This window comes from Sus scrofa, chromosome 6 (assembly GCF_054392235.1).
Source record: "Sus scrofa isolate SSC_HxYL_T2T_F1_AM1 chromosome 6, Sscrofa_HxYL_maternal_Yorkshire_Landrace_v2.0, whole genome shotgun sequence".
Taxonomy (NCBI): Eukaryota; Metazoa; Chordata; class Mammalia; order Artiodactyla; family Suidae; genus Sus; species Sus scrofa.
Window position 1 is genome coordinate 26,339,648 of NC_139388.1, and position 14,363 is coordinate 26,354,010.

The 14,363-nt window shown below is 37.0% G+C and overlaps 1 protein-coding gene across 7 annotated transcripts in view; it reads right to left on the reverse strand.

The window, feature by feature from the left end:
* Positions 1-14,363, reverse strand: part of LOC106510491 (uncharacterized) — an 883,709-nt gene that overhangs the window by 619,165 nt on the left and 250,181 nt on the right. For 2 of the 7 annotated variants that reach the window (XR_014805817.1, XR_014805818.1), the window contains exon 1: positions 3,628-3,813. The exons of the other annotated variants lie outside the window; for them this stretch is intronic. The gene's annotated coding sequence lies outside the window, so the exon portion shown is untranslated. Of the gene's footprint in view, positions 1-3,627; positions 3,814-14,363 lie in introns of those variants that run through there. 7 annotated transcript variants of the gene reach the window in all.

Genomic DNA, 14,363 nt, shown 5'->3' on the forward strand with positions numbered 1-14,363 from the left:
AGAAATTCAAATTAAAAAAAACTTAAGAGGGGAGTTCCCGTCGTGGCGCAGTGGTTAACGAATCTGACTAGGAACCATGAGGTTGCGGGTTCGGTCCCTGCCCTTGCTCAGTGGGTTAACGATCCAGCATTGCCATGAGCTGTGGTGTAGGTTGCAGACGCGGTTCAGATCCTGCGTTGCTGTGGCTCTGGCGTAGGCCAGCGGCTACAGCTCCGATTAGACCCCTAGCCTGGGAACCTCCATATGCCGCAGGAGTGGCCCAAGAAATAGCAAAAAGACAAAAAAAAAAAAACTTAAGAGGAAAGGAACTATATAGGTACATGGTACCCTAGTTGGCAATTTTTTTTATATGGACATATGTCAACAATTCTATGCTGTATTACATTTGTACTAAGGTGTAATATACAAATGAACAAATGGTAGATGGTAGACCCCAGTTTCTTCGTAAAAAAATGCAAGGGAGAAAGTTACAATTAATCCTTGTGTTACTGGATTAAAGCTGGAGACAATATGTGCTCATGTTTAGGATGGATGGATAGAGACAGACATATACATAAATAGAAAGTAGATATGTGTATATACTTGGGTTAATGTGCATACCTACATATTTTAACTCTGAGACTATAAGGGCCCTGATAGGGCCTAGAACACTGACACCCAGGAAGCCACAAGTACACGTAACACTTTGGTTTCTAAGTGCTATCCTCCAGTGAAAGAAACCAAGCCTCACTAGATAAAAGGGTGTTTCTAGGCTAGGGCAGGGAAAATATGTAATGAATTTGGAATATCTTATAGTGCCAAAAGCAAGAAAACACTAAAAAATCAAAGAATGGGGACATGCCAATAAGACAGAAGTAAATCAAAAGAGTTCTTAATGGTCAAAGCCAAACAATTTTAGCATAAAAAATAATAAATAATAGATACATTTGGATTACAACCTAAATATCAAATACCACTATGTTAACCCAATGATCAAAGATAAAATCACTAGGGATGTTAGTTTGATATCATAATATCATATGATGGGTAATACTTCATTATTCCCCTAAACCAGTAACACTCATCTATTTTGAAAAAAATAATAATTAAACTCAAATTGAGGGACAAAAGACAAAACCATCTAGCCATCAATTTTCAAAACTATCAAGGCAGAAACAATTAAGGAAACAGTGAGAAAATATTACAGAAGACATGATGAGCTACTACATTGCTCTACCCTATTTAGAATTCAGGAAGGAAAAAAGAAAATGAGTATAAAAACTAGTTAAATACAAATAAAGTCTGGAGTTTAGATAATAATAGCATACAAAAGCTGGTTGCTTAATTTTGACAAATGTATAATGGTAATGCAATATGTTAACATTAAGAAAATTGGTGTGAAGTATAAAGAAAGTCCATGCATTATCTTTGCAACTTTAAGTAATTCTAAAATTAATTGTTAAATCTTATTAAAAATTCATTTTGATTCCTAGCAATTAAAAATGTCCTAAAATATATTTCAGAATCTCAAAAAAAAATAGATGTTAATCTCATTTTAGGAAATTGATGCTCAAGCTTGAGAAATTTTCACAAGGTCAAATAGCTAACAAATAGAGCAAGCATTTAATGATAATTCTTTCATTCTTAAAACTAACAATTTACTACAATAAAAAAATTGTTCCTTCCAAAAAACAAAAACAAAAGAAAAAAAAGGGGCCAAAAAAAGAAAAATAAAAAAGTTTGGTTTAAGTTTGTGGATAGTATGTGATTTGTTTGTATTAGCCTAAAAATTGTTTCATTTAATTAGTGTATCAGTTTTTCAAGTAAAAAGGAAGAAAGGCTACCATAATGTACCATAATGTTTTAATTTTGAAACACAAATAATAATTGAAATTTATTATTAGAATGAATCAGTGGTTTCCTTTTCACATGCAATCATCTCCCCATAATTTTTTTTTTTTTTTGGCAGTTTACAAGCCAAAAATCTAACCAGCACCACAGCAGTGACAAAGGCAAGTCCTTAACCACTATGCCACCAGGGAACTCCTCCCCATTATCTTTAATTGAATAAATTTATAGTCCTTGGAAGCTCTCTAGCAGCTTGAAAAATCAGAATGAAATGTATCTATCAGTACATAAAAGTCTTTAGAAGCCTAGCAAACTCAAATTTATCAATAAATGTTAAGTTCACTCTTTGAAAACTCATAAATGTAACCAAACTCTGTCTAGAGGTCAACTGGACTATCTGACAGTCATTCACATTCTAACTTAGAAAAAAATTGAAATTTTGCTTTGTACATCTCCAAGTTAATGTGGAATTTTCAAGAAAAATAATTAAAAAGTAGAAATGTTAAATATATGTTGGCAAACTTTTAATTTTATATGTTGAAAATTATCTTCTGTAAATGTACTGACAAATTTTAAAATATCTATCTAATGTTTCCTGATTTTTTATCTATTAAAATTTAATTATTTATTCCTATAATTAACTAATTATATGACATTTTGAATATTCAGTTAGGGATATTTGAAGTTCTTTTGTATCATAACAGCTTATGTATAGGAAAAATGAGCTTCCAAATTATAAAGCAGATTTTATTATCCTCAATTTATGAAGAAGGTAACTGAGGTCCATAGAGATTAATTACCTGACATCAGAATGTAAATAGTAATGGTAATAATTTTCATTTATTCATTTAATTATTTTATTACTGAGTATAAATTATTTTTCATAATTTATACGGGATAGAGTACATAGTTCTTAAATATTCAATTTAATAAATTTTGAGAATTGTAGGTACTGATGTAAAAACATCTTGAAAAAGATACAGAACATTTTCGTCATCTCTAAGTTACCTTCCAGTGATTCCATGCTTGCCCTGATGTAATTACCTTTCAATATTCAACATGAAAATAAATATCCTGACTTTTGATTTCATAGGATATATAGAATATATACTCATTCATGTCTGATTTCTTTCATTCATTATAGTGTGTGTATATATGTATATGAAGATCCACCTCTGTTGTATGTTTCAGTGTAGTTTTTTATTTTGTTTTCATTTTGATGAGTGGCATTCAATTGTATTAATACGCCAGAATTTGTTAATTTCCTGTTTTATTGATGAGTATCTGGGATAAGTCTAATACACAGATACGGCTGCTATAAAAATGCATGTAATTTTGCTCCTTTTTTTCTGACAGTTTTTTAACTCTTTTGGTTAAATACTTACGAGTGACCTTGTGGGTACAGACAATTATATGTTGTATACATGTACAGGAAGTTCAGTTGTATATTTAACTATAATAGAATCTTCCATGGGACCCACCAAAATGGTTGTTTTGCTTTAAAATTCCATCAGCGGTTGGGGGGCGGGGAAGACAAGACGGAGGAGTAGGGGGACACGCTCGCCCTCTCACACAAACACAACAAAAAAAGCACATCTACAGAATAAATGACTTACACAGAACAGCAACCAATCACTGGCAGAGGAACTTAAACTCCAATAACGGCAAGAAGTTCGTGACATTACTGGGCAGAACGGGAGAAAAGAGGAGAGTGAGAGAAGGTGAATCCGAGCGGGACGGGCGCTCCTGAAAGGGAACTGCGGAGGAGAAAGGGATCCCACACCCTGGAAAGTCACCTACTTGGGGGAAAGATCAAACGAACCGGAGGAATCTCCAGATGCAGAGAAGAGTGTAGCAGTAAGTTGGAGTACTGAAAAGTCCATCAAGAACCGAACGGACCATCTGAACTACGGGCACAGTCACCAAAAATTGAGACGCCTGGGTGGGGGCTGGGCAACGAGTCCTCAGCTCCAGAGGTTAGTCCCTGGGAAAGGGCCGAGGGACGCCTGGGGGGGGGGGGGCCTGGGCACCGAGACCTCGGCTCCAGAGGTTAGTCCCCGGGAAAGGGCTGAGTGGGGCAGGGTGGAGCGGAGACTGCTTGGGAGGTCTAGAAACCGGTCTGTCAAGTTTCACAGTGCAGAGACTGCCTGGGAGACTAGAAAACAAAGCTGTCGCAGAGGAAGGGAGCAATACTCTAGGGGCAGGGAAGTGGAAAGCCGCATCAGAGGGAACCTGGGAGAAGAGCCTGGTCTGCGCCCGTGCTGGGGAGGGGAGAGAAGAAGGGGTGGGTCCCTATAGAATACTCCCCATGCCACAGCAAGCTTACAGGCCCGCTAGCTAGCAGACAGCTGTGCTTCCCAGTGCATCCCCTCCCCCCACCCCTGCCACCCCCTATGCTCTCGCTAGACCTGGGGCTACCTGCCATCCAGGAGGGCTGGCCTCAACAATTGCCTGAAGCCTACCACCGCAGGGGCTGTCCCTGCACAGGCCTGCTTGCCCTTTGGAGGGGTTACCCTTCCGCAGAGCAGCACCAAACACCACCAGCCCCCGAGAAAAGGCCTGCAGCCCAGAAAAGCTAGAACAAGCCTAGCCAGGCCGTGAATAGATCTACCTAATTCTTGGACGGTTTTTCTGAGTCAGGCTGCCCCAGGGAGGAGCCTCTTGGGTTTTCAGCGGCCCTGCTATCAACCCAAGCCCCCAGGGGGTGCCAAGACCTAGTGGATCAACTACATAGGACTGCCAGCTCCAGGTAGGACCCCCTGCAGAGCAGAAAAACTGCAACAAGCTTGGCCAAGCCGGGAAAAGATCTCAGACAGTCTTTGTGAGTCAGGCTGCCCTGGGGAGGAGCCTCTTGGGTTTCCAGCGGCCCTGCTACCCACCCAAGCCCCCAGGGGGTGCCGAGACCTAGCAGAGCAGTTGCATAGGACTGCCAGCTCCAGGCAGGACCCCCGGCAGCCCAGAAAAGCTGCAACAAGCTTGGCCAGACTGTGAAAAGATCTGCCTACATTCTCAGGCCGTCCTTCTGAGTTGGGCTGCCCTAGGGAAGAGCCTCTTAGGTTCCCAGTGACCCAGATAGCTGCTCCAGCCCCCAGGGGATGCTGCACTCCTGAGGAACAGCTGCCCAACACCACCAACCCCCTGCAAGAACCCCACAGCCTAAAAACACCAGAGCAAGCTCTGCATGACCAACTGAAATCTGCTACCATCGTGGTGTGGACCTCCCAGTCCTGTCTGCCCTCAGGAAGTCCTCCTTTGCTTCAAAGAAACACTGTTAGCCCCATCAACACTCCAGAAAAGCCACACTGCCTCAAAAAAGATTGACCAACAACGCCAGCCCTCAGGAAATATTCCACGGCAGTGACAAGGCAAACACTGCCCGATCACGGAGAGTACAACTCCCTCAGGAGAAAGAAAACAACAAGCAAGATGAAGAAGCTGAGAAACCACCCCCAGTCAAACCAACAGGAGAACTCACCTAAAACAGTCAACAATGAAACAGATCTCGGCAGTCTGACAGACCTGGAGTTCAAAAGAGAAATAGTGAAAATACTGAAGGAATTAAGAGAAGATATGAACAGTAATGCAGACACCCTCGGAAAGGAACTAGAAAATATAAGGAGGAGCCAAGAAAAACTAGAACATTCATTTGCAGAAATGCAAAATGAACTAAGAGCAGTAAAAACCAGAATGAATGATGCAGAAGAACGAATCAGTGATATGGAAGATAGAATAATGGAAATCACCCAATCCGGTCAACAGACAGAAAACCAAATCAAAAAACTGGAAAGCAATATAAGAGACCTATGGGATAATATAAAGCAGGCCAATCTACGCATAATAGGAATTCCAGAAGGAGTAGAAAAAGATAAGGGGATGGAAAATATATTTGAAGAAATTATCGATGGAAACTTCCCAAATCTAAAGGATACTGGGTTCAAGATACAAGAAGCACAGAGGGCCCCAAACAAACTGAACCCAAACAGATCCACACCAAGACACATCATAATAAAAATGGCAAAAGTTAGTGATAAAGAGAGGATCCTCAAGGCAGCAAGAGAAAAACAGAATGTTACCTACAAGGGAACCCCCATAAGATTATCAGCTCATTTCTCTACAGAAACACTACAGGCCAGGAGGGAATGGCAAGAGATATTTCAAGTGCTAAAAGGAAAAAATATGCAACCTAGAATACTCTATCCAGCAAGAATATCATTTAAAATAGAAGGGGAAATAAAAATTTTTCCCAACAAACAAAAAGTTAAAGAATACAGCAACACAAAACCCAGGTTAAAGGAAATATTGAAAGGGCTTCTCTAAACCAAAAAGAAAGGAAGGAAAGGGAAGAAAAAAGAAAAGGAAAAAAAAAAAAAAAAGAAGAGGAAGAACTAGGACTGAGGAAACCGCAATCAGAGAGCAGTCACTCAAGTAAGCCAGCATACAGATTTAATCATGAACATGCTTCAAACAAAATAAAATTAAAAAGAAAAAAATTAAAAAGAGTCATCAAAACCATAAAATGTGGACAAGGGATGTTAGGAAGTAAATAACTAACCCTTTTTGTTTGTTTCTCTTCTTAATTTTAATATAGTAATGAAGGGTTTGAACTTACAGGACCATCAGGCTAAAACACACAATTATGGGAAGGGGTTAGCATACTTAAAAAACAGGGCAACTACAAGCCAAAACCAAATATTGCATTTGCAAAAAATGTAAAAAAAAAAAAAAAAAAAAAAAACTCAAACAGATAATAACAGGAGACCATCCAACCAAAAAAAAAAGAAAGAAAGGAAGAATGGGGAACCATAGAATCATCTGGAACACGAGGTTCAAAATGGCAATAAATAATCATCAATCAATGATCACCTTAAATGTCAATGGACTGAATGCCCCAATCAAAAGACACAGAGTGGCTGAGTGGATAAAAAGGCAAAAACCTTCAATATGCTGCCTACAAGAAACTCACCTTAGGACAAAAGATACATATAGATTGAAAGTGAAAGGGTGGGGAAAAATATTTCACGCCAATAGACATGACAGAAAAGCGGGAGTCACAACACTCATATCAGACAAAATAGACTTTAAAACAAAAGACATAAAGACAGACAAAGAAGGACACTACTTAATGATTAAGGGATCCATCCAAGCAGAGGATGTTACTATCTATCGTCAACATATATGCCACAAATACAGGAACACCCAGATACATACAACAAATATTAACAGACATAAAGGGAGATATTGATGAGAATACAATCATAGTAGGAGAACTTAATACCCCCCTCACATCAATGGACAGATCCTCTAGACAGAAAACCAATAAAGCAACAGAGATCCTAAAGGAAACAATAGAAAAGTTAGACTTCATTGATATCTTCAGGACACTACATCCAAAAAAAGCAGAATACACATTCTTCTCAAATGCTCATGGAACATTCTCAAGAATCGACCACATATTGGGACACAAAGCTAAGCTCAATAAATTTACGAGCATAGAAATTATCTCAAGTATCTTCTCTGACCACCATGCCATGAAATTAGAAATCAACCATGGGAAAAGGAAAGAGAAAAAACCTACCACATGGAGACTAAACAACATGCTACTAAAAAACCAATGGGTCAATGAGGAAATCAAGAAGGAAATTAAAAACTACCTTGAAACAAATGATAATGAAGACACAACCTCTCAAAATCTATGGGATGCTGCGAAAGCAGTGCTCAGAGGGAAATTTGTAGCAATACAGGCCTCTCTCAAAAAAGAAGAAAGATCCCAAATTGACAACTTAACCCTCCACCTAAATGAATTAGAAAAAGAAGAACAAAAAAAGTCGTAAAGTCAGCAGAAGGAAGGAAATTATAAAGATCAAAGAAGAAATCAATAAAATAGAGACTCAAAAAACAATAGAGAAAATTAATAAAACCAAGAGCTGGTTCTTTGAAAAGGTCAACAAAACTGACAAACCCCTGGCCAGACTCACTAAAAAGAGGAGAGAAAGAACCTAAATAACCAAAATTATAAATGAAAAAGGAGAAATCACAATGGATAGAGCAGAAATACACAAAACCATAAGAGAATACTATGAACAACTGTATGGCAACAAGTTTGACAATCTGGAAGAAATGGACAATTTTCTAGAATCTTACAGCCTGCCAAAACTGAATCAAGCAGAAACAGACCAACTGAACAGACCGATCACTAGAAATGAAATTGAAGACGTCATAAAATCACTCCCTACAAATAAAAGTCCAGGACCAGATGGCTTCACAGGTGAATTCTATCAAACATATAAAGAGGAACTGGTGCCCATCCTCCTTAAACTCTTTCAAAAGGGTGAAGAAGGAATACTCCCAAAGACATTCTATGATGCCACCATCACCCTCATTCCAAAACCAGGCAGAGATACCACCAAAAAAGAAAACTATCAACCAATATCATTGATGAATATAGATGCAAAAATTCTCAACAAAATCTTAGCCAACCGAATCCAACAACATACCAAAAAAATTATACACCATGACCAGGTTGGGTTCATCCCAGGTTCACAAGGATGGTTCAACATATGCAAAACAATCAGCATCATACACCACATTAACCAAAAAAAAAGTCAAAAATCATATGATCATCTCAATAGACGCAGAAAAAGCATTTGACAAAGTCTAGCATCCATTCATGATCAAGACCCTCGCCAAAGTGGGTATAGAGGGAACATTCCTGAATATAATCAAAGCCATTTATGATAAACCCGCAGCAAATATAATACTCAATGGGGAAAAACTGAAAGCCTTCTCACTCAAATCTGGAACAAGACAGGGATGCCCACTCTCACCACTGCTCTTCAACATAGTTTTGGAAGTCCTAGCCACAGCAATTAGACAAACCAAAGAAATAAAGGGTATCCAAATAGGAAGAGAAGAGATCAAACTGTCACTGTATGCAGATGACATGATACTATACATAGAAAACCCTGAGGATTCAACCCAAAATCTACTTGAACTGATTAATATATTCAGCAAAGTAGCAGGATATATGATTACCATTCAGAAGTCAGTTGCATTTCTGTATGCCAGCAATGAAACATTAGAAAAGGAATACAAAAATACGATACCTTTTAAAATTGCACCTCACAAAATCAAATACCTTGGCATACACCTGACCAAGGAGGTAAAGGACCTATATGCCGAGAACTATAAAACTTTAATCAAAGAAATCAAAGAAGATGTAAAGAAATGGAAAGATATTCCATGTTCCTGGATTGGAAAAATCAATATTGTAAAAATGGCCATACTACCCAAAGCAATCTACAGATTCAATGCAATCCCTATCAAATGACCCAGGACATTTTTCACAGAACTAGAACAAACAATCCAAACATTTATATGGACCCACAAAAGACCCAGAATCGCCAAAGCAATCCTGAGGAACAAAAACCAAGCAGGAGGCATAACTCTCCCAGACTTCAAGAAATACTACAAAGCCACAGTCATCAAAACAGTGTGGTACCGGTACCAAAACAGACAGACAGACCAATGGAACAGAATAGAGAATCCGGAAATAAACCCTGACACCTATGGTCAATTAATCTTTGACAAGGGAGGCAAGAACATAACATGGGAAAAAAAAGTCTATTTAGCAAGCATTGCTGGGAAACCTGGACAGCTGTATGCAAAGCAATGAAACTAGAACACACCCTCACACCATGCACAAAAATAAACTCCAAATGGCTGAAAGACTTAAATATACGACAGGACACCATCAAACTCCTAGAAGAAAACATAGGCAAAACACTCTCTGACATCAACATTATGAATATGTTCTCAGGTCAGTCTCCCAAAGCAATAGAAACTAGAGCAAAAATAAACCCATGGGACCTAATCAAACTGAAAAGCTTTTGCACAGCAAAGGAAACCAAAAAGAAACCAAAAAGACACCTTACAGAATGGGAGAAAATAGTTTCAAATGATGCAACTGACAAGGGCTTAATCTCTAGAATATATAAACAACTTATACAACCCAAGAGCAAAAAAACCAATCAATCAATGGAAAAATGGGCAAAAGACCTGAAGAGACTGTTCTCCAAAGAAGATATACAGATGGCCAACAAATACATGAAAAAATGCTCAACATCGCTGATTATAAGAGAAACGCAAATCAAAACTACCATGAGATATCACCTCACACCAGTCAGAATGGCCATCATTAATAAATCCACAAATAATAAGTGCTGGAGGGGCTGTGGAGAAAAGGGAACCCTCCTGCACTGCTGGTGGGAATGTAAACTGGTAAAGCCACTATGGAGAACAGTTTGGAGATACCTTAGAAATCTATCCATAGAACTTCCATATGACCCTGCAATCCCACTCTTGGGCATCTATCCAGACAAAACTCTACTTAAAAGAGACACGTGCACCTGAATGTTCATTGCAGCACTATTCACAATAGCCAGGACATGGAAACAACCCAAATGTCCATCAACAGATGATTCGATTCGGAAGAGGTGGAATACACAATGGTATATTGTGTATACACAATGGAATACTACTCGGCCATAAAAAAGAATGACATAATGCCATTTGCAGCAACATGGATGGAACTAGAGAATCTCATCCTGAGTGAAATGAGCCAGAAAGACAAAGACAAATACCATATGATATCACTTACAACTGGAATCTAATATCCAGCACAAATGAACATCTCCTCAGAAAAGAAAATCATGGACTTGGAGAAGAGACTTGTGGCTGCCTGATGGGAAGGGGAGGGAGTGGGAGGGATCGGGAGCTTGGGCTCATCAGACACAACTTGAATTGATTTACAAGGAGATCCTGCTGAATAGCATTGAGAACTTTGTCTAGATACTCATGTTGCAACAGAAGAAAGGGTGGGGGAAAAACTGTAATTGTAATGTATACATGTAAGGATAACCTGACCCCCTTGCTGTACAGTGGGAAAATAAAAAAATCATAAGAAAAATTTAAAAATTTAAAAAAATAATAATAAAATAAAATTCCATCAGCAATATATAAGATTACAACTGCTCTCTATCTTTGCAGATATTTTATATCTATATCTATACATAATTTTAAAAAGTTTCTACATTGTCCATTCTAGTAGGTGTGCATTTTTTAATTTGCATTTTATTGATAGTTATTGTTAATATGTTATTTTTGGCTATTAATATTAATACTGTTATGAAGTTTCTGGTAAATTCTTTTGACCATGTTTATTGGAAACTCTGTATTTTAATCATTACTTTATAGGAGTTCTCTGTATGTTTCAGACGGAAGACTTTTTTTCAAAATGCATTACAATGATTATTTTATCCTATCTATGACTTACCTACTCATTTTCTCAACATTGTTTTTATTTAGCTGATTTCATTACTAGTATATTTTGTATTCTGATTAAATAATGTTTGTCTCCCCAAACTCACCAAGATATTCTAATTTTTCTTATTTCTAAAAATTTATTATTCTAGTTTTAATATTTAGACCCACAATCTATCTCAACTTAATATCTTTGGTATGGAATACATTATTTCCCTATAGATAATCTTATATGTTAAACAAGGCATACATTTACTTTCCAAGTTTAATTAATTTAGAAACATGAAAACCAATTGACTGTGTATATCCTATATCTGTACTCTCTATACTGTTTTATTGATCCATTTGTATATCATTACACTATACTGTTTGATTAGTGTAGCTTTATGGCAAGTCCTCAAATATAGTAATAGAAATTTCAGATGACTTTTCTTTTCCAATATTGTTTTGTCTATTCTAGATCCTTTGCATTTCCTTGTATGTTTTTAATCAGTTTGCATATTTAAATGAAAAAAAAAGGTTGTAGGGACTTCAGTTGGAATTATGTTGAATCTATAAATAAGTTTTATGGGAAATAAAGATCATCTAATATTGAGCTTTCCCATCTATAAATATGTAGATTTTTCAATCTTTTAGATATTGTTTAATTTCTTTTATCAATGCTTTGTAGTTTTCCATCCAGATATAAATATATTACACTTTCCTTTAGATTTTTCCCTTGCTATTTGATATGTTTAGTAATTATAAATAGTATTTTTTTACATATTTGTACCCTGTCATTTTATTTTTAAAAATTTTTTAACTGAATGTATTTTATTACATTTATGGTTGTACAATGATCATCACAACCCAATTTTATGGCATTTTAATCTCAAACTCCCAGCCCATCCTCCCACCCCTCTACCTGTCTCCTTTGAAAACCATATGTTTTTCAAAGTCTGTGAGTCAGTATCTGTTCTGCAAAGAAGTTCATGCTGTCCTTTTTTTAGATTCCACAGGTAAGTGATAGCATATGATGTTGGTGTCTCATTGTCTGACTGACTTCACTTAGCATGATAATTTCTGGGTCCATCCACATTGCTGTAAATGCTGTTATTTCCTTTTAATGGCTAATATTCCACTGTGTATATGTACCACATCTTCTTTGTCCAATCCTCTGTCAATGGACACTTAGGTTGTTTCCAAGTCTTGGCTATTGTATATAGTGCTGCAATGAGCATTGGAGTACATGTATCTTTTGGAGTCATGGTTTTCTTTGGATAGATGCCTAGGAGTGGGACTGCAGGATCAAATGGTAATTCTATTTTTAGTTTTCTGAGGAATCTCATACTGTTTTCCACAGTGATTGTACCAATTTATATTCCTACCAACAGTGTAATGGGGTTCCCTTTTCTCCACACCCTCTCCAGCATTTATTGTTTATAGACTTTTTGATGATGGCCGTTCTGGCCGATGTCAGGTGGTACCTCATAGTGGTTTTGATTTGCATTTCTCTAACAATTAGTGATGTTGAACATCTTGTTACATGTTTTTTGGCCATCTGTATGTCTTTGGAGAACTGTCTGCTTAGATCTTCTGCCCATTTTGTGATGGGGTTGTTTAGGTTTTTTTGGTATTGAGCACAGGAGGTGCTCAAATTTATAAATTTTGGAGATTAATTCCTTGTCAGTCATTTCATTTGCAAATATTTTCTCCCATTCTGTGGGTTGTCTTTTTGTTTTGTTTAGGGTATCCTTTGCTGTGCAGAAACTTTTAAGTTTAATTAAGTCCCATGTGTTTGTTTTTGTTTTTATTGTCATTACTCTAGGAGGTGGATCTGAGAAGATGTTGCTGTGGCTTATGCTACAGAATGTCTCGCATATGTTTTCCTCTAAGTGTTTCATAGTATCTGGTCTTATATCTAGGTCTTTAATCCATTTTGAGTTTCTTTTTGTGTATGGTGTTAGGAAGTGTTCTAATTTCATTCTTTTACATGTGGCTGTCTAGTTTTACCAGCACCACTTATCAAAAGGGGCTGTCTTTATTGTATATTCTTGCCTCCTTTGTCATAGATAAGTTGACTGTAGATACGTGGGTTTAATTCTGGGCTTTCTACCCTGTTTCACTGATCTATATTTCTGTCTTTGTGTCAGTATCATATGGTAGCTTTGTAGTACAGTCTGATGTCAGGGAGCCTGATTCCTCCAGCTCCATTTCTCTTTCTCAGGATGGCTTTGGCTATTCTGGGTCTTTCATACTTCCAAACAAACTTTAAGATATTTTGTTCTAGTTCTGTGAAGAATGTCCCTTGTCAAATGTCAATTTGACAGGGATTGCACTGACTCTGTAGATTGCCTTGGGTAGTAGATTCATTTTGATAATAGCAACTCTTCCAATCCAAGAGCATGGTATGTCTTTCCATCTATTTGTGTCATCTTTGATTTCTTTCATCAGTGTCTTATATTTTTCAGAGTACAGGTCTTTTGTCTCTTTAGGTAGGTTGATTCCTAAGTATTTTATTCTTTTTGATGCGATGGTAAATCGGATTGTTTCCCTAATTTCTTTTCCTGATCTTTTGTTGTTCGGATATAGAAATGCAGTCATTTCTGTGTATTAATTTTGTATCTTGTGACTTTGCCAAACTGTCCACTCTCACCACTACTATTCAACATAGTTTTTGAAGTCCTAGCCACAGCAATCAGAGAAGAAAAAGAAATAAAAGGAATCCAAGTTGGAAAGGAAGAAGTAAAACTATCACTATTTGTAGATGACATATACTATACCTAGAAAATCCTAATGATGCTCTCAGAAAATTGTTGGAGCTCATCAATGAATCTGGCAAAGTCACAGGATACAAAATTAAATTTTATTTAATTTAAAAATGTTTTTATCATTAGTATATAAAATACAATTATTTTGTATATTGACTTTGTACTCTAGGACCTTGATAAATCTATAACCAGTTTTACAAATTTTGGCCAAATAACACTGGATTGTCTCCATACAAAATCATGTCACCTACGAATGACGAATTTTACCTCCTCTTTTCCAATTCTTGCCTTTTCTCTACTTTTGTCCTTTAGTGTTTGGGCCAGGGCTTTTAGTAAATATAAAATAAAATTGGTGAAAGCAGATATCCTTACCTGGTTTCTGGAAAAACATTCAAAGTTTTACCATTTTATATAAAGTAGGCTATAAGATTTTTGTACATGTATTTTCTCAGACTAAAAAAATCTATT